Here is a 27,199-nt window from a genome sequence, read left to right as displayed (position 1 = left end):
CAAGCTGTTTTTGCCACCAAAGCCACGACGAGAAAAGAGTCAAGGAAATTTCTACAGTTTCCAGAGTCTCTCTGAGGACACAGCTGCAGGATGGAAGATTTCCCCTGTTGGCAGTTCCTGTTAAGAGATTCACTAGCATTACAACATGAAGAGAAAATAATCCTTTCTCTTCGTGTGTCTGTGCACGCGTGTGTGCGTGCGCGCTTGTGTGTCTTTCTATTGGCAAGTGGCTCTGAGAGAAAGCGTGTGGCCGAGTGGACTGACAGACTTTGTGTACGATATAGACTGGCTTCTTACGTCTGTAAGTGTGTTTTGTTACTGAACAGAGGGAGGGGGAGTCACATGAGTGTCTGTTCAGCTGCAGCTTGCGTTGAGGTGTATTCACACATATCCCCCACAGTTTAGCAGTTACTGCGAGCAGCCAGACATTAGTGGTGAAATTGCAGCTGTTTTAAAGCCTTTATTGCAGTAGGATTTACAGGGTAAAACGGTCTGTAATTCTTAGCCTGTGCTCCCGCTGCGATGTCCCTGCTGCTGACGCTGCTTTCATACTGCCCTATCTGGCTTCATAAGGAAAAGCGACTGGAGGGTATCAGCTCCCGGAACAATATAGGACATTTTTCCTCCCCTCTTCTCCTGAGATTCAAAAAAGTTTGAAGGCAAAGAAACAAAGCCTTTGCCTCTTACTCTTTTTCTTCCCCTTTCCTTCCTTTGCAGTCACCATGTGTCCCATCTCTTCTTCCCCTTTCCTCTCCGCCTTTAACTTTCATTCTCTCCAAGTAACGGGAGTCTCTTGCAATATGCTGTGTTTCCCCACTTGAGTGTTAATGAGGCAGATGAATATTCATGAAGAGGAGGCTGACATCGCTGTATGGCGATTGTGCAGCGGATGATTGTGTGCATGGGGATTGTTGTGGCCACATTTCTGAGGGATCTGTTGTGCAGTGGGTAGACATCAGGGGACTCTGGGCTCCTTTGCTAATGATGCAGATGCTTGAGTTTTGTTTTGGTCTGTGGTTGTGGATGACCTATTCCCAAGGCCGTTCCTCTCTCCCTCGTGGCTGCTGGAGCTTAAGTTTAGCCTCCAGCTGCTGGTGGAGGATAGCCAGGGAGTGAAAGACTGAGAAAAAGAGCTGCCTTTTTACTGCCTACACTCCTCCTACTCTTCCTCCCTGTGGTCTTGACTTGTGACAAAGGGATGCCATGAGTCACCTCTTCAGGGACCATCTCTGTCTTCTTATTTTACCTCTCACTATTTGTTGCTACCTTTCTTATCTTTTGTGTTTTTTTTGCATTTTCTTTCTGTGGTGACTAAAACTGATTTCACCACATGTTGAAGGACATATTAGAAACTATGTGGCTCATTTTAACAGCAAAAGGCTGTGTAGTGCATGCTTGTCATGTCTCTTGGATTGCTGTTTCCTCCTGTGCACTGCCCACCCCCTTTTTTTTCCCTCTTTTGAGCTTTGTTCTGCTCTTCAGTTTCTCCTCGAACAGTTCCTATAGTAATCTCTCACGTTTTCTTCCCCTCTTTTCCTTTTTTTGCATGACAGATTCTCATTTACATTTTCTCACTAGCTCATCATCCAGTCTGCCTCTTCTCTCCCCGCTGCCATCAGCCTGGGGCTTTCTCTGGTCCCCTTTCCATCTCTTATTTGCCGTTGCTACCTTTTCCCCTCTCAGCCTCAATCTTTCCTCCTTTATTTCCCTGCAAGATATTTGACCCTCGCATATTTTAAACCTTTGATCTCCAAACAGTCATTTTCGACATGAAGTGATGTGTGTTTATGTCTGCAGCCCAAGGTGGAAATTTGTGTTTGTCTGTCTGGGACATGCTTTGTATTAAGCACCCTTTAATTTAAGAAGGTGAGTCTGCCATTGCTAGGTTGGAGGACCGATAGTCCGACTGTCTCCTTCGTGGTGACACATCTGCTAGTGACATAATGGAGGTCTTCCTTTTCCTTTGTGCTCCTGTGTTGTTCATGAAATCAGTTGCATTGCCACTTTTATGTTGTCAGTTCCAGTCTAGCAGGCGTTCATACTTATTCTCATGCACACATATCCTTCTTGCAGTTGGGGAAAGGGTGGATGCTGGCCAATTTATCAGTGTTCTGACTGTAAGACTACAGGGAGCCCTCCGTCTTCATCAGTTCACTCAGCAAATAGGCACACCCCAGTCACTGCTACTAGACTTAGCTCATGTGTCTCCATTATACTTTAACAACAAATCTGTGAGGCTGACTAGAAATAGTGTTCTGTGGTTAGCCATCTTAAAAAACAGTCTGCTCAGATCACAGGTGAAACGGGTTAAAATGGGTTTATTGCCTCAGATTTATTAGTGTTTCCCACAGGCTGGCAGTTTACAATAAAAGGCAGTTGGAAGATTATTATAGTATAATAGTAGTCACTTTATTATAAGCTAATGAGAATAACATTAGCCGAATTATAACTGCAATGTCAGCTGACTGCAGCTCAATTGCCATTACTGCGAGTATGGAACAAATGTTTCACACTGCTTGTAATAACTGCATTCGGTTTAGTGCGCAGTTTTTTTTTTCTATATATCTCTTTGAAACACTGTGCTTTTATTCTGTCGTGTCATGTGATATCTCAGGGCTGTTGTCCTGCAATAGTGAAGGACGTTTGTCTTATTTGTCTGTCTGTCCTCATCCTCCTCCTCTTCCTCCGCCGCCCTTAGCCTCTGTGCCCCCTCGATTTTCTCGACCCACTGCTGATCAAAGCTGCTTTGAGGGTGCTGAGCGTGTCCAAGGCCGGTAGTGATTTGATGATATGTGTTCGTCTAGAGAATCTTGTCTTCGTGTGATTAGATGGTGTGTGACAGGTGGCGTCAGTCCCATCAGCTCATATTAAGCCAGAGCGCCGTGCTGCCACCGCCGTTGCTGTTTTTTATCCTTTAATGTTAAACCTTCCTCACCAGCAGAATCAATTATCAGTGATTATGTTAGTGTCAAAGTCTTTAGCGCCTGGCTGAGCCCCATTGCTGCCTCCTCCCACTCGTTGCTGTGTGGCCCACAGAAGCCACACTATGCTGATCCCCAGTCAGAGCACTGCTGCTGCAGAGGGACAGCTTTACAGACAGCTCTAAGTTTAACCTTCCTCCTCAACAGTGGTGTGACAATGCAGGGAGAGTTTATTATGCCTGACAAAACTCCCCCCACGTAGGTTTTTCCTCAGTGAGAAAGCTGCATAGCGATTAGCCCTATCATGCTCAATTGTGGATGTAGCTGTCAGAGCTGGCCTGGTGGTCTTGCGTCCTTGGTTGCAGACTGCTTGAGAAGGCCATGTTTTATAAATATAAGAGTTCACTGAGCGTTTGCTGCACTGCATTACAAAAAACAACAAAAATACCCAGAATTTTCTATGCAAAAACTCTACTTTGCCATGTAACCAATCTTTTTCTCACATAAGGTTTCCTCAGAAGGACGTCCTCAGCCTTGGATTTACCTGTGATGCACAGTGTGTGTGCAGATTATTGCCACTGCACCACACAGGGCAGTGAGGCAGCTTGTTAAAAACCCCTCTCTGCTGCAAGGTCACAGCTCTGGCTTTTCCACCATTGTGTCAGTTCTTTGTCAAACAAACATTCGCACATTGCTTTCAGAAGTCTCTAAATATCATCAGGCGGGATAATTGGCTTACAGGACTTTGTGAAACACACAGAAATATTCGCATATGCACTAACAACAATTTCTGTGTAGTGTTTAAGTAATTAAGCAGCGCTTGCTCCATCATGTTCCCCCACCTCCTTTCTATACATGCACCGTCACTTTTTCTTCCCCGTTCAAACTGAACTGTAATGACCTGTTGGTACCGTAGTTAACAACTAAATTAGTTACAGTAACAGTACATATTTTGATTCTAAATTTGTAACTCTGTTTTGGATGCAGAGTATGATTCATGTTCAGTCTAACAGAAGACCTGTATTTCATGTCTCTCCATAAGCAGAGCTCTCTGTGGAAGTAAATCAAGGATCAGGTTTGGAGTTGCCACTTAGGATTAGAGGTTTTAATTTCAGCTGATGGGTGTCTTTTCTTGACAAGCCTCTGCTGGTGACAGGAGAGGAAGTTGGTTTTTATTATTATTTTTTTTGAGGCTTTTAAGATCTAATGTCCATCTTCTATCTAAGATGGTTTCTTTGACTCACTCTTGACCCTCCCTGACTCTCCATTTGCCCTTTCTCTCCTTCTATATGTTATCCAGTGTTGAGTGGAGGTAAGCAGAGATAGTAATCTGCTGTAGCCTTGGCACTCTCTCGCACTCTGGTCTCATTGAAGAAGATTGATGGCCCTCTTTCTGGAATGGCCGTTGTTTTGGATGGAGAGAGAAGAAGATGGAGGCAAAGTAGTGGGTTTAAAATGAAAAACTAAGTGAGGGAGGGTTGAGGAAAGGCAAGCGGTAGCAGGGATAAAGAGAAATGGAGGTAAGGTGAATGATGGTTGTAAAAGATGGAGAATTGGGAGAGGAAATGTCACTGTGGAGGAGCTTGAAAGCTCATTAAATTTGGTTTTTATTTTATTGAGTGAGAGTATACATCAAACTGTGATTGGTTTCAGATTCACACGTCGTTTCTTTTTTCCTTTTCTAATGCACACGCGGGCTATGGAATTGGCTGCACTTAGTTTGCATGTCAGCAGGATTATATTTAAATGTCAGCTCTTCTCTCAAGATGCAAATGAGACAAGAACATGTTTTGATGGAACGATTTTGTACACGTGTCTTGTGTTGCTGTTGCATTACGATGCAATAGCCTTTAGGGCTTTTAGGTATGTGTGCTAGTCAGTATTAACAGTCGTTGCTGCATTGCTAAGGGGAATAAGCAGTCCTTCATCCCTCTTCATGATGGTTCTGTTGCTCAGTGGCCATGTGGGTGGCACTGGGTTGATTGGCTGTAATGACAGTTATGCTCTTAATTGTGTCACTTATACTCCCTCTGTGGCTCTTTTGAATGCAGTCAAGCGCTTGATCTTACCCCCCCGGTGTTTTGTTCCTTTCTACGTATTGGTCTTTTCAGGTTTCAGGAGCAGCGAGATATAGAACAGCCACTCTTTCTTCTTCCTCCTTAATTCTTCTCTCGTTTAAGAGAAGTATTGAATCTGACATTGTCTTTATATTTGGGCTCCCCCTGTCTCTGCCCATCCCCCCCCCATGCCCTCTCCTTTTTTTTTTTTTTTTTTTTTTGTTCCTCTGTTTGACTATTGTCTGACTTGCTGTTCCGCTTCTTTCTCTCTTTGCCTTTCTCGCTCTATTTCATCAGCCTGTGGTACATCGACCTATCTTTCATCCTGCCTCTCCCTCTTCTGTCTTGTCGACGACTTTTTTTTTTTTTTTTGCTTTCTATTCTCCCGTCTTGTATTTTTTGTTTTCCACCTCCTCATCTGTCAGCTCCCTCCTCAATCTTTTCTTTTTCTTTTTTGGAGACAGCCCTTGTTGTCTCATGGCGTCCCAGCATTGCTGGGGTCAGCTTGACATGTCTTGGTGGCATGGCTGGTTGTATTGCCTATTGTTATCGCTTCCTGTTTGAGCTGACCACTTGACTTGAGCAGGGCAAATGATACAAGACCAAAAAAACCAGGAAGAACATGAAGGGCACATAGCGTTATGTTTGTTCATACTCCTGACAGGGTTGTTTCAGGTTATACTTCATGTAATTTCCTGTGGTAACAACTCAGCATAACACTTCTGAAGAGCCTCAAATAAACATCACAAATGGAAAGCAACCAATAACAAATATTTAAAAATGTGTTATCTTAGGCAATCTCCACTTCATCAGCTGAAACTGTTTCATCCAAGTTTGTGACAAATGGAGTTGGAGTCCACATCTGCTGTTTTGAGTCGGTAAGAACGAATCTTGTATTCATTTCAGGTGAGCTATTGATCAAATGGTGCTGGTCCCATTCACACATCACAGAGCCAGTCTACCTTTTTGACATTTCTTTCAGGGCTCAACCTTTGTATTTTGCATCTGATTGACATTTCCTTGGTATATATGTGTAAACACAGGGATCTTAAGATATTTCATTCATTCATGCAGATCATCTTTTCTCTCTCTGAGGTAAAAGCCCACAGGCAGTTTGAATACCGGTCGTGAATACAAAGCACCAAAATATAAAAAGTAACACTCTCGGTGCAGTATTTCTGAGCCAAATATAAGTCAGTGTTTAGCCTTAGAGTTGCAGTTTATTACACCTCTGAGGCAACTTGTCACTCCCTGGATTGCCGTAGTTTGAAGTCATTCAACGCCTGTTTTAAAATCCTGTTTTATTCTTTATGATCCAAGTGTCAAAGTAAATTGACTTAAATCACACAGCTTTCTCTAGTTGCATGTTAAATGTCAGACATCTTTATGGATTGGCTTTATTATGAGAACAAAGTGCATCACTGTGGCTGTTTAGCTTGAGACATTTTGTCACAATCTGCAGACCTTTCTGCAGTAATGGTTGGCAAAACACACCCAGTCTGCTCTGTGAAATCCTGTTCATCTGTGGTTGGCAGGCATGTGAAGTATGAGTAAGCGTCCTTGGTCATGTTTATTTAGGTAGAGGTGGTATTTGAAAGAGAATTAGACTTGGAGGATTTTAATGACACTGCAGAGTTGAAGCCACCGTGGGTCTGTTCTGTCAGATGATTGTTTTGCTATCGGGCTCTGTGTGGGCCCTTTATGCATCACATTAACGTGGTGAATTTTATCTACAAAGATTTTTATCCATTTTTATGGGTCACTGTAAATATAGCATAAAAAGTATCAGGGAAGCATTAAGCCTGCTTTGCTGTGATCCTGCTTTGAATGCTATTGCTATAAGCAGCACTATTTCATTTGTGGGATTGAGATTGCATTGCTTTATTGCTCTGTTTACACCTGTGGCTTTTTGGTTTGCTGTTTGGATACAGTCCAGATACAGTTTGTGCTTGGATTAGTATTTTAAAGCTGCGTGTAATTGTGGAAGGTGGGCCCCTGTCCCGCTTTGTTCCGCCTCGCTGTGTAAACCTTACTACAGTCTCTGTAAAACATGTGTTTTTGTAATATCTTGTCACACAGACACACACACACACACACTCGCTCTATCTCAGGAATACTCTGCATTCAAGTCTCCTACATAACAGATGCACACACAAACAGTCAACTTGACAAGGAGTCTCTTGCAAGACTATGATAAGGCACTGGCTCACACCCACGCTCACTCTCACAACTACAGTCTTGTTGATTCTTTTCGCTGTTTGTGTTTGCAGCTTGCCAAGAAGCTCTGGCTTTGGACAGACGAGCAGTACTGACACACCTACAGACAGCAAGACCTGACGGAGAGAGTCCAGCTGGCTAGTTATGGCAGTTGCAAGCGGAACAGATGTGCGAGGTACTTTGATCTAGGTGAGTACCAAATGAGGTGTGGATCTGGGGGAGGGAAGGGGGGGCATCGGTCTGTACCAATATTGGGAAATTGCAAATCTGCCGTGGGTGGGGAAAGGAGAAGTGGAGAAGAGCGATTGTTAGAGGCAATTTTAGTCTATGACGATAAAACATTAAAATGACCACTTTTGATCTCAAGCTGATGATAGCACTATTAAACCAAGTGTTTTTAGCTAGCTTTTAACAACTGTTTAAGTATTGGAGTCTTTGTGTTCATGTGTTCTGTACTCATTTTTCAAAGCAGACAATTTCACATTCATTTAAGTTTGAAATGCTGCCTTTTTGACTTCTGAACAACTTCAGTTGTCTTAAAGTGTGTTTTTATTTTTTTATTTTTTCCCTCCAAACAGGTTTTAGCTTGAAAAAAATTAATTTCTTCTAAAGTAAACTACATTTTGTTTAGCTGTTTAAGAAACCAACACCTACAGTATTCTCATAATCCTAACTTTGAATCAAATTATGGGTAAGAGGAAGTGGATGGTCCAGCATAAGAAATAAGCTTGATGGTTTGGATAGAAAACACAAACCTTCAAAAAGCATGAAGGTGAAAGAAGATCTAAAGGCTGCCAGTGAAGGAATACCAAATAGCAAGAGAATAGAGACAGCAGCAGACACTTGATCATATAAATGGTAGCTCGATAAGACATTTCATGTAGTATTCATCTGTCATTTATAAGCAGAATTTGGACCCAGTTCTAATAAAAGACTGAAAAGGTGAAAAAAGGAAAAGCTTGGGTTTTTAGAAGGGAAAATAAGGGTGGAGGTATAGAGGATGTGCCAACATTGGAGACCAAAAAAAACAGAGGAACAATAAAATAAATCCTTGAGGGTAAAGTATGTGGTCCTGTGTGTTTCATGCTTCCCCCACCAAACTTCTTAATTAGGTAGTGTAAAACTAGCAAGAACAGCAAGACGGGAAGAAAGGAAGGGGGGGGAAAAAGCCTGGTGAAAATAGTGTAAAGTAGCAGTCTCTTTCCATTTAGAGGCTATGAGACACTTGTTTTGTATTTGCTGAGATGACGAAATGGTAAATGATAAATACATTAATTTGCCCTACTAGTGTACAGATCAGTCTGCTTCTCCACTCCTTCATCACATATAAGATAAGACGTTTATTTATTTTCTTACTTTGGGTTTAAACTCAAAGCAAAGGTTGGTGTTGACATAAATACAAAAGGAATTCCAAGATACAGTTCAAACCTTTTTCTCTTTCTTCCCACGTGTTTGGTGTGTGGTTTACTTTCATACATTCAGAAGTGAATTTCAGAGTATTTTTTTTATTTTTATTTAACATTTCATTTGGCAGTGTCTCTTGACATCAGTGTTGCTGTGTATACCCATGAAAATTAAATCTCTGTGTAGGATTTGTTGAGAAATGCTGGGATATTTTAATCACCTCCTTTCTGTATTATCACACAGAAGGAGCATCATGAAAAATCAACATGAATGTGGTTTTTCAGATGGTTATGAAGCAGTGCCGGTGATATTAGATTTCTCGGTGGTAACTTCAGTTCTCCCATGAAACTAAAAATAGTTTTAGTATTGGAGATGAAGAAAAGTATTGTGTGTGTTCTGTTTTCTTGCAAAATTAGATGGTTGGATTCTGTGTGTATTCTTGTGTTTATATATAAGTGAATAACGGTCTTTGCTGACCCTGTAGTTACAGCCAATTTGCTGTGATCACAGTGACAAGTGTCTCCATATGGATACTTAGTAATTAGCTAAGAGGAGATGGAGAAAGGTTGGAATTCGTGGGGTATTAGAGGACCTGTCAGAAGGCTGCACTCATCTTATCCCCACCCCCCCTCCCAAATCTGTCAGGAGGCTTGTCTGGGGCCCATGCTCCCCAGTCCCCTTCCTTACACTTGGCTGCTTCAGTTAATTGAAGCCACTTCAGATCACTCAGAGGAGCTGGATCTGCATGCCTGAACAGACCACAGCACTCACCTGACCTGTCACTCACTTCTGTCAGCAGCTTCCTGCCACCCACAAGCTTTTTCCAACACATGATCGTCTACAAACCCAGGATATAACAAAGATCCCGGGAATATACTTAGTACACAGTTACCTTAAAAAAACAAAACAAAAAACCCCACTTCACTGGAAATTGACAGGTGCAAATGTCCAACATATTGGGATCTTGGAGTAAGCAGACTCTTAACTTGCCAGCTCCTTAGTACAATGTCTGTTTGATGGATCTTGTTAGAAAAACCACATAATTGTCTCAAATTTACATCAAGTGATTTATATCGTGGCATCTCTGTCACACAAATTTGAGTATTTCCTGTAGTGAGAATGCATCAGAAGCATTCTGGCTAGAGCAAATGTAGTGAGAATGTACTACAATATGTGGCACATAACATGTTGTCTAGTACATATTGGAAAAGGCAAATTTAAACAAAGCCATGAACCAATTCTCCCAGCATTTGAGTTTATGTGTGAAAACAGCTGAGGTCTGTTGTATTGTATCAGGTGCCATCATAAAGGTCTGGGACTTTGCCCATGAGTATAAAACATCTTTCTAAAGTTAAATTTAGCTGATCTCCCCTTAGAGTTCATCTACTCATGTGTTTCATACCTTCAGCATTGCTGCTTTTTATTTTTGTTATTTTAAGGTTCCTTCTGGTAGTCTCTTTATGGCCACTACTTGTGTTTCTGTGATGCACACAACATTTTAATGTTATTCAAGTGAAGAGGATTAAAACGAAGGCTTATGTGGTGAGTAGGGTTAAAGAAATGTTAGTCTGGCCAAAAGGCTCCTGTGTTTTCTATTTCTCTGTCTATATACAATGGTGAGCTAGTATGATGACATACTAGCATGTGAAAATGCTATCATGTGCCATCGTTTGAATTAATTACACTAAATGGCTCTATTGGGCTGCGGTAGCTGACCATGGTGCGACCAAAGCTTTTCTTTTGACCATGTGCAAGCACCTTGTCATGTCCTTGTCTTTAAATGGTCGCTTCAAAGGCAGGGAGCAGTTCTGAAACCACTTATAGTCAGTTGCCTTCTTTGACTGTCTCATTGCTGTTTCATCAGTTTAATCTGCTATTGATTTTCAGTTGCATCTGTTTTTGATTCCTTCAGTCTATTTACAATAATATAGAGCATGGCTATTCAACTAAGAAGTTAGTTGGGCCAGATTTTTTTGCAGCCAGTAAGCAGCAGATCATGATCAATTTCAAACCCACACAACTTTATTGGAAAAACAAGTAATTTTTTTTTTTATTCCTTTTCCCCCTGTAAATGTGGTGACCTCTCAAGAATGCACACCGAAAGGTCCATTTATTTCAAAAAAAGGGAGCTATATAAACTATAAACTATTTTTTTGCACATTTGAAATAATAATAATACTAATAATGATAATACTAAAACATTTTGATATTTCCCTTTCAAATTAAAATAAATCTTTTGCTGACCACTCACTTTTCCTGCCATGAATGGAGCCCCATCTGTCACAAGTATACAGACACACTTCATATCCAGACCATTTTCCTCAAAAAGAGCTGAAATCTTCTCAAACATTATTTCGCCAGCTGTGTGTCCCTCTAACAGTAGTAAGCAGAGCAATTTTCCATCCAAAAAACGGACATATAGGCACAACTGTGCATTATCAGTTCTGTCTGTGAACCCATCTCCTGCTATAGACATTAAATCAGTTTTCTTCAGGTCATCTAACAGCATTTCAAACTCGTCTGACGCCAGAACTTCACAGAACTTCAACTCGACGAATATTTGAACTGTCTGACAGGGGTACGTTTTTAATAGCAGATGTCACACTTACTTTAATTTTTTTGTCACTTATCACCGCATCCACCACGGCCAGCATGCAGTATTTCACTGTTTCAGAATCTGTGAAAGGCTGTTCTTCTTTGCCAAGAAGCAAACACGAAGGGAAGCTGCTGCAGCTCTCTCTTGGGCTGTACAGGACCCTCACCATGGTGGTACAACTCCGGTTATAAGATTATTAAACTCGCAATTAAACTGTACTTTTGCAGCCCTCTCCTGAGATCGCTCTGGAAAGTTTGTGTAGAAAGTCTGGTGTTTGTCATTGTGGTGCCTTCGTAAGTACTGCAACACACTCACTCCAAACTAAACACATTGGTTTGGCATTTGGATTTGTCAGTCCAGCCAGGGTTAAACCGACGGTTTTCATTGTCAATTTACGCTTTTGGACTGAGAAAGACATGCTGTTGTTGCATCATGCATTACAATGATAGTTTAATATATTTACATTACGGTGCATTGTGGGTTAAATATTGCTAGGCTACTAGCAACATTCAGTCTACACTACGCTGTAGGAATTTTTAATTTTTTAAAATTAATTGATTAATTTTTTGCGTTTTCTCTGTTTCTGCCAGGACCACAGGCAGGGCCACTCTCAGGTTGCTTCTGGGCCGCATGTGGCCCGCGGGCCGCCATTTGAACAGGCTTGATATAGAGACTAGCTGTGATAAATCTGATATCTGTTGCAAATCTATCTACTACAGACCTGTAGTGCTGTATAGGAGCCAGTGGGGAACTCACCATGCAGAATCTCAGAATACGAAATAAATGTATAAGTTTACAATTTAGACATTTATAAACAAACAGAGCTAGTTAATTCCATTAATGACCAAGAGCAGTGCAAATTTATTGCTCAAAACTGAGAGTGTGAATAACGTACTAAAAGTACTACAGGTTCTAGACATTGCTTTTATCTGAAAACTGTTCAGATAAATTAAAAGAAACTGCATAAGCATCAATATGTTTATGACACAAGGGTGAACTCTTCTGCTAGAAATTGCTGAGCACTGTATGCAGTCCTGTGGTGTGGGACTCGGGTAGAGTGCATGATTTATCCAGAGTGTGTTTTTATTACATATAATATTGTAATTATTGCACTATGTGTAACAGCTGAAATGTACAAAGGAACACAAAACATTATTCATGTGAGATCCCGAGCCATCCATGTCTTTGTGAAGATACTATTAGTGTGCCATGTCCGTTAAACCACACATCACTCTAGGTTTTTCAGCAAGTTATGTAAGATATGGGTTTTGGTGTTAAATTTAGCACATTTTAGAGTAAACTGTCTGCTACAAACATTAGTAACTCATGTTTGTGTGTTTGTTACTTTTCGATGAGCAGACGAGTTGCACTCATAGCTGCAGACTGACTGAAATTATATGTAAAAATGACCCTTGTGCAACCAAGAAAACACCATTTTTACTCTGGTGTTTTGAAGGCCTAGATAATAATGTAAAGGCAAAGTGAGAAAAGTTCGTGGTTCAAAAATCTAGTGAAGTGGTCCTGGTTATGCTTCTGACTGGAAGTTCCACCTTTGAGGTGTACAGCTTCCAAACCCAATTTAAAATTGCTCTCTTATCAGCATTGATGATCCTCAGTCAAATTTGGGCTTATTTGGGTCCAAATTGAAATCGGAGATGTACAAGGGAACTGCAACATAGGAATCTAAAATTAGCATTGGAGCTGGATTAAGACTAGAAGATCTTGATCTTGAAGGGGAGAGTGGAAAGATTTTATTCTGGTATGATGGAGTCTCAGAATTTTATGATTGCACCATTTATGCAACTTATTGCAAACTTCTTTTGTTCATTTTTCAAAATATTTTAAAGTCAAGTGAAAGCGTTACAAACATACCAAGAGGCCTGAAAATAGACTTCAAGTGAGTAGAAACACAGATTTTCAAGACTTGGACCTTCATTTACAAGACGTGACCCTGAACTGCAGTTTTATAGCTATAAGGAGAATGTTGCCATCTGATAGCCTGTACTTACTCATGCTTGAAAAGCCAAGCATAACAAAATGAAAAAAGGGCAAATGTGGACTGGAGATGCAATAAAAGGCCTTTTCCAATTCATGGGTATTTCTAAACTCTGAAAGAGCACAAGAAAAGTGTTAAAACTCAGTATAAACAGAGATCCAAGACTTCAAGCCCACAAAGCTCAGCTAAAGTGACATGGACTAGAATTGGATTTGTTTTGAATAATTTGCCTCCCACATGGCTTTTGTTGATAAATTATGGCTGAATTGAAAATTATCTATGGTTATCATAAAGTAACCATTCTATAAATGCAACAAAGAAACAACTTGTTCTATGATTTGGACCAAAACAAGCTGTCTGAAGTTCATAAAGGCCATAAAGTCACGCCTTCATCATCCAGACATAGAAATTCTCTTTTTCTCTTGCCTCAGCATGCAGTTTGATGTCTGACCAGCAAGAAATCATACCTAAACGACAAAGAAGGTTTCAGATTCGTCCTGCACGGTAACGATAAATGAAAGACTATGATAGTTTATACAATTCAAGTAAGATTACTTTTTTAAGTTTATGGTTATCTTTGGAAGAATCCATGATGAAGGTAGGAAGTCGAAGCAAGAGGTTGCATGCAAAAAAAGGGTGCATTTACATGGTTTAATTTAATAGCTGAAAGTGCTGCAAGCTCAGTGGTTTATGGCGTTGCAGATATTTTTCAGGTATTTGCACCTAGAAATCACTCAGTTGAGAGATTGTCTGGCTGATGCTGTAAAAAGTGAAACTTGCCAATCTCTTACATCTTGCTACTGAGTTACTTGAGGCTGCAACAATGTGCCCCCCTCTGCTGGTTCTGAAGTGCTGCTTCCCGTAACACTGAAAACTGGGAATGTGTGCAGTATAGCCATAGGGAATAGATCTTTTTGAAACACTCCACTTGGGAGTGAATGTCTAAAATGAGAAGTGGGGCTTGTGAATTGTTTTAAATGCCAGGCTTCTACTCATTCAGGGTGCTTTCTTGTGGAAGTCTTTAGTTATACTGTAGCTCAGTCTGCTGACATTTAATGCTCAGCCATTACATCCTCTGTTGCTGCTTTAGTATAGGCCCAGTTGTTACCGGTATGAATATGAATAGACAGATGTGACAGCTGGCCAGCCATATGTGACAAGCCTTTTAAATCTTTACGCCTTAATTATTCCGTCCCTTGGGACAAATATTGGCATTTAAGGTCTTAACACTCAGACCTTATAAACTGCCAGCCTCCAGTTGGCATTATCAGTCTCTTGGCAACTTCCAAGCAGACTAACAAAGGTGCTAGATAAAGGCTCACAGCTAAATTCATAACTGTCAGTTGTGCTTAGATGATTTCCTTAAATTCTATCAGTATTATACAGATCATTATGTTGCATATTTGTTTAGAGGCAAGTATCTCCTGTAAGCAGTGTTGACTCTAGAAATGTTTTAATGCTTCACAAGGGGGCTCTAAAAATCTCATGGTGGCACACTGAAATCAAAATCTATCACTGAATTAAAGTAATTCTGTTATGCCTTGATTATGTATATAGCTTTGCTGAAAACTACATCAATACTGGAATTGTATACCGATGTACCCTTTTCATTTATACACTCTGTAAAGTTACTAAAAATGGAGGTTAGTTCATCTGCTGCATGTAAAATAATTAAATGATTGATGCACTGAGCATTTCTTTATTATTCTACTGCATTACATTTCATTTATTGAATGCCATCAAATTTTCTCTACTTTTTTTTTTTTTTTTTTTTTTTTCCCCTCCTCCTTCAATCTTTCCCCTCACCCCCATTAGTTTTGAAAGATTAAGACTCCTCCCCGAACTTGCTTTTTCCTCTTGGGGAGTTCGTCCTTCCCACTGTTGCTAAGTGTGTAGCAATTGGGTTGTGTGATTGTTGAGGGGTTTGCTTTCTAATATTGTAGAGTCCTGCAATTTAAAGCACCTCGGAGTAGCTGTTGTTTTGAGTTGGTGCTAGGTAAATAAAATTAGAATTGAAATTTAAAAGATCCAGAAGAGCAAGAGAAATCTCTGTATGCTATAGGACAGGGATGAAAGCCAATGCTGAATAAGCATGTTTCTTGGGCCCCCAGACAATGCTGCATTAAAATCCGACTCTGTTCTGTTGTGAAAATCTGTGCATGGGCAAGACAGGAATGTTAAAAACAATATGTTTGGGAACACATTTATTGTTGCTTCTACAGGCAAAGTAAAACTATTGTGAAAAGAACAAATCACAGGTAAAAAAAAAAATGGAAAAAATATATGCTTATAACTTTCACATTTGTGAAGGCACCATTAATGCTGAGTGTATATATAATATAAATATTACGCAGGTTCTACAGCAGCACATGCTGTGATCCAGCTTCCACATCAAAATAATTAGCTTTTTTAGCATGACAAGGCCAAACGACATTCTGCATTAATGCCCTGTAGTTGCTGCTCAGCCACGTTGCAGCCATCCCTGCAGTCCAGACTTGTTACTCATCGAATACATTTTAGCTCATTATGAAATGGAAACTACAACAAAGAAGGCGCCAGACTGGTGAGCAGCTGAATTCTGACTCAAACAACAATGGGAAAACATCTTGCTTTCCCAAGTGGTCTCCTCACTTCCCAACAGTCTAACAGTCTCGGTAAAAGGAAAGATGATGCAACATAGTGGCAAACATGCTTCTGTACCAACTTTTTTGCATCACATTGCTGGTATCAAATTTCAAATGAGCATACGTGCTTTTGAAAAAAACAAAACAAAGTGATTTTACAATTCACTGCCTTTGATTCTTTTATGTACATTTTTCACAGTCATTGTTTTTGTAGGTAGATAGATATAAAGTGTGTGTGTGTGTGTGTGTGTGTGTGTGTGTGTGTGTGTTTTATCGTATACATATTTAAAATGGCATTGTTGCTGTTGTCAAATGAAGAGGAAGATCGGAGTGCTTCTTTCTCCCAGTGCTCCCAGTGAACTGTAATAGGAGAGCGTTATTTCGTATTGATGTTTCTCCTAACTTGGTTTAAACTTACTGTACATATTGTGATAACTGCCATAATGTGTCAAGATTGTACGTTACTGTTTACCCAGATAACATTACTCTGTAACCATTCACTTGATTATCTGGTATGCACTGTCACAAATTAATTTTTTTTTGGTCTAGGAATGGGCTGGTGATGCTGTTTCTGGGGCAGAGCGTCTAGCACTTGGACTGTCAAGTTTGAGATTTTAGTGAATGAATGTCACCAGCCTGCATCAGTTTCACATTAGCCGTGAGCACAGCCAGTGAGAAACTGGTGGCTGTGGCCACTTGTGATCCTCTTAGTGTCACCTTTGCTGCCAGTTTTCTCATGTTGGTTGGAGATTTGCCTCATTTCCAATGAGGGCCTGAGTTTTTAAGGCATTTTTTAATGTATTTTTATAGTGTGGGTATTGAGAAATCCTTTGAGAATCATTGTGACTATGGGCCATACAAATAAAACTGACTTAATTAATAACTGGAAGTCAAAGTTATAATAATTTATCATACGCTATTTATAGCATCAGTTTCCACAGTTATATAACTCTTCAGCTATATGTAAACATGTACAATTATGAAAAAAATGATGATAACGTCACACTACAGGAGAGCATATTTATCGTTGTCTGATGCATCAGAGGAATAAGGTGCCGACATCGCTTTAAGATTTTAAATGACAACACCTACCAGCATTTAATTTATTATATTGTTGTGTAAGGGTTGCTCAACAAAATGAAGGCGGATCTGTTATTCTGTCTCTAAATCTTTTTCTTTCTTTGCCTCTCATCTTCTGTCTGTTCCCCCTCTTGGTCTGCCTCACCTGGGTCATCCCACACATTCTCATTTCTCTTGTTATCCTAGGTTCTAATTTCAGTTGCTGCGGTAACCCTGCGGCTCCCTACACTTATGCCTCCTCCCTCATCTCTCTGAGCTCCTTGTTAAGTGTGGCAGAGCTGGTTAATGATTGTGTTTTATTTATATTTTTCCTCCGGTAGGGTTCCTTTTGATAGGGCACGCATGCCTTGACTCTTGAATAAGCCTGGCTTTATAGTATGTCCTGTATCTTCATTTTATTTCTTTCTCGCTTACTTGTTTGCTTTCTTTCTTGCCCTTTATTTTCCTTCCTTTTTTGATTTGTAGCTGGCTGTCTTGTGTTTTCTTGTTTTTCTCATAACAGTTAGCTGTCAGTCGTGCAAGAAAACCATCTCTCAGAGACACGAGGTGGACTCTCACTGCTAATGCAGTGCTGTACTCGGATGCAAACTAATTTGCTCAGTGTGCCTTGTATGATTGTTTAAACTTGATCTACATAAATGCAAACAGAGTTTCGTTGAACTCTCAGTTCATGATTGGAGTTCAAAGAAACCTCCCGAAACAGATGAGAACTAATACCTGTAACTGGTATGGGTGCATGATATTCACTCCATAATATTTTTTATTTTTTTTATTTTTTTAAGATATCCAGTAATAGCTGTATTTTTCTTGTGCATTTGAGCCACTACTGTATTTTTCATTTACTTTTTTTGATACACTTATGCATGTTGGCATTTGCTGAGCATATGGAGTTTTTTCTGCTATGTTGAAATACTGACCTCTTCATTTGAGTTTCTTTATAGACTAGGGAAAGAATGCAAAGGCAGCCAGATATGCTGAGTAGGGGAGGTGGTGAGCAGCTGTTGTGCTGGGGTGGCTAGAAAACTTTCACAATGTTATGATGGCACAGTATCAAGCCAAGCAGTTCAGGTTGTTTTCACCAAATGTCCTCACTCACACACCTCAGGATGTTTAAAGTAGAACTCCTCATTGACAGTCTAACTGTAGCACAGCATGCTCCTTGCTGCACTGCTTGAGCTGATGTGCATCCTTCAGGCTTGGGTGATGTGGTCTGTTTTACTAAACTACTGGTGTTTGATTTTTTTTTTTTTTTTTTTTTTTTTTTGAGTCATCCCTGAAGACCTAGCTCTTATCACCAGTGATGATCCTTGACATAAATTTTGGTCTGTATGATACAGAACGTGACGTGTACTTTCTGAGCATGTGTACTTGATTAGAATGGGATTTACAGTCAGTGACTTGAAAATGGTCAAAACCAAGGCCAATGGGGTATTGTCGTCACCATGCTGGGTGGGTACCATGGACAATTAAGTTTGTGAATGTGAGAACAAAGAGATGTAGGAGCTTAAGATTGATGCTGTTGTTGGATCAGCTAAAAATCTGGGTTTGAATCTCAGTGACCTCAAAGTCGGAGTCAGAGGTCAAGTTTTCTGAAAATCTTGTGAATGCGATAACTGAAGAACACGGCGACGTAGATTTTTGAAATCAATAGGTCTGCCTGATTGGAGGCTGAAGCGTAGCATTGGCGGTCTCCAGTATTTTTATTTTTTCTCTCACATATGCTTTTTGCAGTTTACCAGTGTACTTCACTGATATGTCTTTAATGCTTGATATATATATTTGTATACCCACTGAAGTCCTGTTTTCTGCTTGCTAGGAGATGATTACACATTACTTCAACTCAAATATAGAAGATTAAATTGTCCTAGTGTGGTGTTCTTTTTTTGATCTCAGCTAAATCTTACTACTTGTTAAAGTTAACAATCAGGAAAATGTACTTGAATATAACGAAATAATCTTCAGCCTATCTAATTAGTGTACTGACTTGCAAATGGTAAGATGCCAATGATCTGACTGACTGCCTACCGACAGATAGCCCAGTTCACTTTAATACCAACCAGTACAATACTGTTCACATACTGTATGACTGGACAGGTTCATGCTTGTTTATTGTCCAGCACCACTTTCCTTTTTCTTCTATTGTTACATCTTTCATTCTTCACTGTGTCTGATTTTGTTCCTTTCACAGATATCTCTGGGTAACGGCACAAAAGTTGTTCGAGATATTTTATCGACAAAAAGTGACCGGACTAGAAACCAGAGTACTTTTTAATTTTTATTTTACTTTGGTGGCAACTCTTGTGGGAATCATCATGGCTCTAGTTATGTAGTTAATGAGATCTCACTGTGAAAACTGTAATGAAATATTTGTTTGAAAATTCTTTTTGCAAATATGAAGAAAATGGCTCATTCAGACATGTCCAGCCTGCTTATCCAAAGTTACAGAGACTGAAATCTAATTTGTTTTGACATCTGGATTTTGTGTTTGTGTTAGTTTTTGTCTTTAAAGACATTCCTTGCTTTCTTTCTCCCTTACTCATTTTGTGTCTGCATGTATGCTTCCATTTATATCCATGTCTTTCCCCATTCATTACCATCTTAAATAACTTTTTACATATTTATTATGTTTATATATTTAACGTTTTTCTTTCTTTCTTTTTTTAATGGGTGCTGTCTTATGTTGTTTTTTTAGGCTTGTCATTCTTTTTTTTTTTTTTTTTTTTTTTATCTGCCTCCATCTCTAAGTCCATTGCTGTCTACTGTTGCCACCATCCTGGCATCTGCCAGAGCAGAGAAAGTCTCTCTGGTGCTTTTGATTGGCTGTTTAGAGATTGGAATGTGCCTGCCTGACACAAATGACTTCATTAGAGAGAGTGATAATCTCAGAGGGGGTCTTCACCAAAGGCATTCTTCAACAAAGGCCATTTAGACAAAAGACAAAACATTTGAAATGGTTAACGTGAGTAATTTCAAATGGCAGAACAGGCGAGGAAGATGAGTTTTAGTGCTAAAAGTTTGATAGTGGCAGGAGTGTTCTCAGAGATAGTGAAAGAGAAGGAGATGAATTAGGGAAGCTTCAATTCAGAGCATAACTGTTGGTTACGGTCCCAGATTTACTGTGAAGATCTGAAATGTCACTGTGTGTGTGTGAGTGTGTGAATGTGTGTTTGTGGTAGTCTAGCAGCTTTATCTGCCTGGCATTTCCTGTTTTCAGAACTGACTGTGGTACCAAGCAACATCTGATGACCCTCCAAAAGGCTCAGTGCTGCAGAGAATACTAAGGGGAACACTTGTAACCTTAACACAAATTAGAAAGGCTTAGATTTGGAGGGTGACTCACAAGGTTTTGTCACCTTTACTAACACCAGCAGTTATTTTGCAGCTGTTATCTTAATAGTTTCATGGGAATTTGGATTTGATTCTGCCAGTGCCAACTTTCCGTGAGCTCCCTTGTGCAGGTAATGAACTGATCTCAAATCAGGATGCTGGCTGATTAATATAGATGATATGACACATTTCCAGCTGGGTGGTATCAGCTTTTGGCTGCAACTTTGCAGTCTCTTCCACTTCAGTGGTGCAAGGATAGAGGTTGGCATTTAGGTGTCAGGAGACAAACAGAGATGTTCGTCTGCAGGCACCCAGCGCCCACCACTATCTCGACTGGGGTTCCTCCAAGTAAATACTGAAAATGTCAGCTCAAAATTACATTTAAGTTGAAACTTCTGAAATTTTAGCATTTTGAATGTCATATCTTTTTTTTGAAAGAGAAAACGCCATAAAATTTATTGAAGCTACATTAACAAACCATACTTGTTACAAATGAAACATTCAGCTTTTATGCAAATGATCTAAAAATGAGAGCGAATATAGTTTGAAAGAATAGACCGATGCTTGTTTACCTGTCCTATATTTCTCTGACATTTCTCTTTTAAAGGTTTATGCATCCTTGCTGTTAATGCTTAGTCTGACCAACAGTGTTTTTATCTGTTAGTGCTACATGCATTTCCATTCTTATTATCAGGGCTGCGGTTTGGCACTTTACCGAGTGAGATGGGTAATTTTCAGCCCTCGCTGTATAATATCTGTGCTCTTTAATGTATAGATAACAATGTGTAAAAGGTGAGAAGATCACTTTTGGATTTAAGAGTTGGTCCATCTTTTAGGAATTTAATGAAGAGCATTTAAAATTCTTCCTGAATATAAATGAGTGTATGCATGTGTGGGTGTCGGTGTGGGTGTGTGTGTGGAAGCGTGGTAATTGGGAAGCAGAGTGACGTTGGGGCACACAAAGGAGCAACCCTTGTCGTACCATGTGTAACCGATGGATGGAACTGAACTTATTAGCACAACTACCTTTTCCTTTCTTTTACTGAAAAGAGCAACAGCAAAGCAATAAGACAGAGAGCACTGCATCTGTCTCTAAATCTCATCAATGGTCTGTGAGACTGCCTGGTTTCAGTATGTTTTTGTGAATTCTGTAGCTCTATTAAATAAAGAGAGGAATGAACTTTCTTAAATGGTTCATTCATCTCCTAGAATTACTTTGTTGACAGTTTATATTAAGTCATGCATTCAGATGTATTCTCTTATTGGATATAAAGTACCTGTGATTGTATAAATTTAGGAAGTACATTAGTACTAAGTGTATTTCTTTGTTCTCATCTGTAGGTACTTTAAAATACAGCCTCACGACTTGCTTCGGCTATTTCTTAAGAATTAACTCTTCTTGTTGATGTTAGTTTTTTTTGGATTCAGGAAGCCAGTTTATTTGGTCAAGCTCACTAATACAGACTTGGGCAAATTCAAAACATAACCTAAGCTGCAAGTGACTTGAGTCTCTGTGTGGCATTTCTTACTTGTCTGAGTCATTTTGCTCCCTTTAGACAATGTAAAATGATACTTCTGAGATGCCCAATCAGCAGGGAATTGTATCACTGATGATCCAAAAAAGTCACTATTGGAGAAAAAATATGTTTTGTGATGTTATACTACTGTGATTAAGAGTCACAAGAGAAAGTATTACTAGTTACTAGTAAGTAACTCAAATACAGTTGGAGAAATCGAGAGAAATGCTGTGCTGTTTGTTTTAATTCCCCCATTTCATTTTCCAGGTTTTGGTATTAGTTTCATGTATTGATCTACTTTTGGAGTTGATCCATATTTGGATTTGAATCTAGGAATTTTTGGGAAGAAATCTTTAGGGATGAGATAAAATTAGTCATATTGGATCACATCAATTTGATACAGGAAAGATTAGAAGACGCGTGTTGTTTTTTGTTGTTGTTTTAAAGAAAATTGAAACACAAGTCATCCAGATATCTTTCTGGGACTCAAATCATTCATGGTTTGGCAGTAGTTTTTAGCCTTGGTTGAGCTACACAGTCTTGGACAGTTCTTGTTAACATTTGTTGAATTGTTCTTGGGCCCCAATTGTACTACTTTCCATTGTTATTTTGTGAGGACAGTCTCAAGAAAAGATTACCCCTGACCACTGCTTATGGTGACCCTGTACTTTTAACTGCCTGCTTCAGTGGTTGGTCCTGAATGGTCTCTATTGTTCACTTCTTCAGGCAGAAGGAGATTAGAGATGACATCTGGTAAGAAGCAGGAATATTGTTCCCCAAGGTAAAGACGAGTGGTAGTGTGAAAGAATCCCAGCGTTGACCATCGAGGACATTAGAGCACCCTTGATCCCAATATTGCTGCACAGTGATGTGACAGTATGACACATTAAGCGAACAGTTGAACTTAATTGACTCCTTGGGTGTGGGTGTGTTGGTGTGTATCCAACTGGGATTTATGTCCTTTGTAATGCTAATGGAAAGACAGCAGTAGGGATCGATGTACTTTACAAAAAGACGTTCATACTTTACATTAATATTTGCTTCATTGATGGTTTTCACAGATTTTTTTTTTTTTTTTTTTGTGTGAGAGCAATACAAGAAGAAAAGATAAATTGGTGAATGGTCAATGGCACTTGGTATTTGAAGACATGCTTTCAAAATTCTACAATATTTTATTTTTTTCCCCCCCCAATCCAATATCAGTGGATTCACATGATGTGTTGTCATTGTTCTTTTACTCTGCAGACACACGGCTCTGTTGAGGATGACATCCCACAAATTCAGTAACTTGTACTGCTGCCGGCACAGTTCGTCATTATAATTGTTGGAGAGTAAGGAGGGAATGGGAAGGAGGAAATAAATGGGAAAAAAACGGCAGAAAATCTCATTGTGCCTGAAATTGCTTCCTTCCTACACCACTGTTTCTACATAGTAAATATTTTAAGCTCTCGGTAGTTTACTGTGAGATTTTGGAATCATTACTGTATATGTAGCCCACCACTGTTATCTTAAAATTGCTAGCAAACCCCTGAATCTGCTTTATTTTTTTTTTCTGAAAGAGGATTATTTGTAGCTTTATGGTACTTAAAAGTATAATTGTCATTGAATTCAAACTCAAAGCTACTAAATGCAAGCATAGGCAGCCAATCTAGACAGAGCACCATAGTGAACATTGTTAAGGATAATGAAATTATTCCTTGCTGAAATTAAATCTTATGAATGTTTGGAGATGCACAAAGTTGCTTGGATTTCAAGCCATAATTAAAAGGGAAACAAAAAATGGAAAGTGGGTGTGCTATGGTCTTAACTTTAATACCTTGAGTTTTAACAATGTCATGAAATCTGTAAATCAGAATTGCACAGTAGTAATTGGTACTTTATCAAGTTTGTAGGAATAGTTCAGGCTGTATATTTTATCAGATATTCAATACTCCTTGTAGTTTACACAATGCTGCATTTGGAGGTCTGTTAAGTTTTGTTTCATTGCACATGACATTCTGTGCTATGCTACAGGGTCCTGTGAGTATAGTCACCTGGCACTTTATTAGTTACACCTTTTTAAATTGCTCTTTTACTTAAATAACTGATCGACCAGTCACCAACAGCGTGTAGACATGATTCAGACAGCCTAGGGAAGTCTAAACCGAGCATCAGAATGGAGGACAAAGTGATTTAAGTGACTTTGAATGTGTCATGGTTATTGGTGGCAGACTGGCTAGTCTGAGTATTTCAGAAAATGCTGATCTCCTCGGAAGTTTCCACACAACATTCTCTACGGTTTACAGAGAAGGGTATGAAATTGAGAAAATATACTGTGGGCAATAGTTCTCTGGATCAAAATGCCTGTTTGACATCAGAGTTCACAGGAGAAAGGTAGTTTGGCCACTCTCCTCTGAACTTGAGACAGACTCTGTCACTTACAAACTCACTCATCACCCCAAGGTATGCAGAAGAGTGTGTCTGAATGCACAAGATATCAACCCTTGAAACACATGGACTACAGCACCAGGAGACCACACTGGGTGCCATTCCTGCCAGCTAACAACAGGAAAACAGGCTAAATTTGCATAGAAATTGGACAATAGAAGAATGCAAAGGTCTCAGATTTTTGGTGGTAGGGTCAGAAAATGCTGTAAACATCATCATGGATCAATCCTGCCTTCCATCAGTGGTTCAGTGGGATATTTTTGATGACAGGCTTTGGGGCTGTTGGTACCAATTGAGCATCGTTTAAATGCTACAGTCTGTCTTGAGTATTGTTGCTGACCATCTCCATCCCTTTATGACCCGAGTGTAACCATCTTCTGATGGGTGCAAATGGCTCAAACTGGTTTCTTGAATATGACCGTGATGGCCTCCACAGTCCATAGATCGTACTGGTAATTGGAGATTTGGATCATGGATGTGTAGCTGACAAATCTTTATAAGCTATTGTGTTAATATGTACCAAAATCTCTGAGGAATGCTTCTAGCATCTTGTTGAATCTGTGCCATAAATAATTAGGGAACCTGTTAAGGCAAAAGGGGTCCAGTATTTGTAAAGTGTACCTAACAACGAAGTGGAGAGTAATTCAATATATAGGTTTTTTGTTTTTTTAAATTGAATTTGTTTTATGTGGGATACAATTTAATAGTCCCCGTTTACTAATTTTCAGGCCTACTCCAAGTTTCTCATTTTGCATAATGCTTTGGTCCAGAAAAGCTGAAACCTGTTGGCATACAAAGAAACTGACAGAGTGCATACATGATGTCCAACACCCTTTGTGAAAAGAGAAGGATAAGAAGAGATTAGACAAACGAAGGGGATAAAGATAGAGCTAAAGACAGGCTTTGTTTTTGGTCCCCTTATGAGCCAGGGATCCTGCTAATTACCAAGCTCTCTGGTCCTTGCTAAATGTGTTTGAAATCCACTGGATGCAGATAATTGAGCTGGAAATGTGTTACATGACAAAGTCATGCTGAAGGACAACCACTAAAAAAGGCCTCCTCTCCATCGTTTTCTCTGTCAGGCACACTTTTGATATAAAACTTTCTCAAATGATTCATTCCACAGTGTTTATCTTTGTTGTTTGTTGAGATTAAAGCTTAGGGGATGCTTGAACCACCTTTTGTGATAAGCTATAGTCAAAACAGAGACAGGTCAGTGGTGGACGTGTCAGACAGGTCTGTGTTTTCTTGTTGCTGAATAATTGCTTTTAGTTTTCAATTTAGGGATTTGAGCTTTTTAAAATCCCTCACATCATCATAGCAAAGCAAAAGACTGTTTTTATAGCCACAGGCTGGATGTGTCCATCTATGCATCTCAAGTTTTTTTTTTTTCTCAGCTAAACAGTGTCTTGTACTTGAGTTTTTGTATAGCCTAAGTCTCAAATTGATTTCGGTGCTTCATATAAAATTGATTTACTGACTTGGATACATAGATCCCGGGCAGAGATCAGCCTCCCCTGAGAATGTTGGAGTAAAGTGAAAACAAGGTGAAGAGAGACTCCCTGTCGTTCCATTTGCATTTTAATTATAAATTGCATCATTGCACCGAGTGCGGTAACAAAACAACTCTGCCTCTCTCCATTCACTCCTCCCTTTTGCTTCAAGCTCAGCTCACTTCACGAGACTGAAACTTCATGCGGAGAGCCTCTGCTGGGCAGAAATTAAAGAGGGAGAGTTATATGTAAGAGAACAGTTGGTGAAGCTGAATGAAGCCTTGCCTCAGTGAGTGTATGAAAACGTTATACAAATGATGTTTGTATCAGTTTAGTTTAGAAGAAATACATTGCCAAAAGAAGATTTTTGTTTCGATAGTAAGACAGACTTTGCTTTGGGCACTGGAAAAGAAGACAGTGAAAAACCTCTGGACTTGCTGCAGCCAATATCATTTTGTCATTTAAAAAGCTTTTCTCTGTTATCTTGGCAACATGGGCCCACTATGATTTGATGTCTGTCTCAGAGTATATAATAATTTTTATTTTTTCAGGGCTGCAAATTTTCTCAGCAGGTTTGACTGTTTCTACTGTGTGTCTTTGTGTGTGTTTGTTTGTGTGTGTCTACGCTTAGGAGTATTAGTTTGTCACTTGTGTTGTCAGTAAGTATATAGAGCTAATTGATCACACTGGAGAAGTGTACAAGGACAAACTGTGTGAATGCAGACTGAGAGGCTTGAGATGTGGCCCATAAAAATCCAGCATAGCATGGCACATTATTTACAGGGGTTATATTTCCGTACCACTTGCAAAAGGTACCCCATATGTGAGAGAAGTCCTTTATCTTTCCTGCAGATTTGACTGGTAAAAATGTTACATTGGAATGGTTTCTATCGGAGTTTGCAAAATATGGGAAAAGAATATTGCCAGTATGCAAACAGATTAATTTGCATTTTTCTAATCCTACAAGGCAGAAAAGCAGTTGGCATGTGTAAGGAAGTATACCAAGCCATTCACTTTCATATATTTATTCACACGTTGCATCTTTATGTGGGGGAAAAAATGGGAACTTTGAACAGACCGCAGGTGTTATGACACACACAATTTGAATAGTGTTGGGGAAAATCAAGAGGTTTCCCATTCTCACATATAGTACTGTGCAAAAAATCTTGAGCCACCACTCGTAAAGTAGTCTTGTGTTCTCCAGTTTTTCTTTCATTTTTAAAGGTGGGAAATGGGTAGAAAACTGAGGTATGCCAAATTACACAAGAATTTATTTGAAAATTGGTGGCAACTGGTCTTATGAAGTGACATGTTTCAATCAGTCATGGTTTTGCCTCCTCAGAGCCTGGACATGAGCACGCAACATTGAAGCGGCGTGGGATCATCTTGACAGAGAATGGAACAAAAGGCAGTTGGTATGCAAAGAAGCACTTTTGCAATGTCCTTCAAGAAGTCTGGAGAACTATTCCTGAAGACCACTTCAAGAAATTAGAAGAAAGCTTGGCTAAGAGAGATCAGGCTGTGCTGAAAAACAAAGGTG

General features: G+C 39.5%; 1 protein-coding gene across 6 annotated transcripts in view; it reads left to right on the top strand.

The window, feature by feature from the left end:
* The window catches only part of LOC102293263 (speckle type BTB/POZ protein), a 93,889-nt gene that overhangs the window by 7,372 nt on the left and 59,318 nt on the right, over positions 1 to 27,199 (top strand). For 3 of the 6 annotated variants that reach the window (XM_042220616.1, XM_042220620.1, XM_042220619.1), the window contains 3 exons: positions 5,773 to 5,856; positions 7,249 to 7,384; positions 27,002 to 27,196. The gene's annotated coding sequence lies outside the window, so the exon portion shown is untranslated. The remainder of the gene's footprint in view (positions 1 to 5,772; positions 5,857 to 7,248; positions 7,385 to 27,001; positions 27,197 to 27,199) is intronic. The other 3 variants (XM_042220617.1, XM_042220618.1, XM_042220621.1) reach the window with 2 other exon arrangements.

The sequence above is a fragment of the Haplochromis burtoni genome, unplaced genomic scaffold (assembly GCF_018398535.1).
Source record: "Haplochromis burtoni strain Fernald_Lab_line unplaced genomic scaffold, NCSU_Asbu1 Contig_52, whole genome shotgun sequence".
Classification (NCBI taxonomy): Eukaryota; Metazoa; Chordata; class Actinopteri; order Cichliformes; family Cichlidae; genus Haplochromis; species Haplochromis burtoni.
The sequence above is the reverse complement of the archived record's forward strand: the minus strand, read 5'-3'. Positions and strand labels throughout refer to the sequence as shown.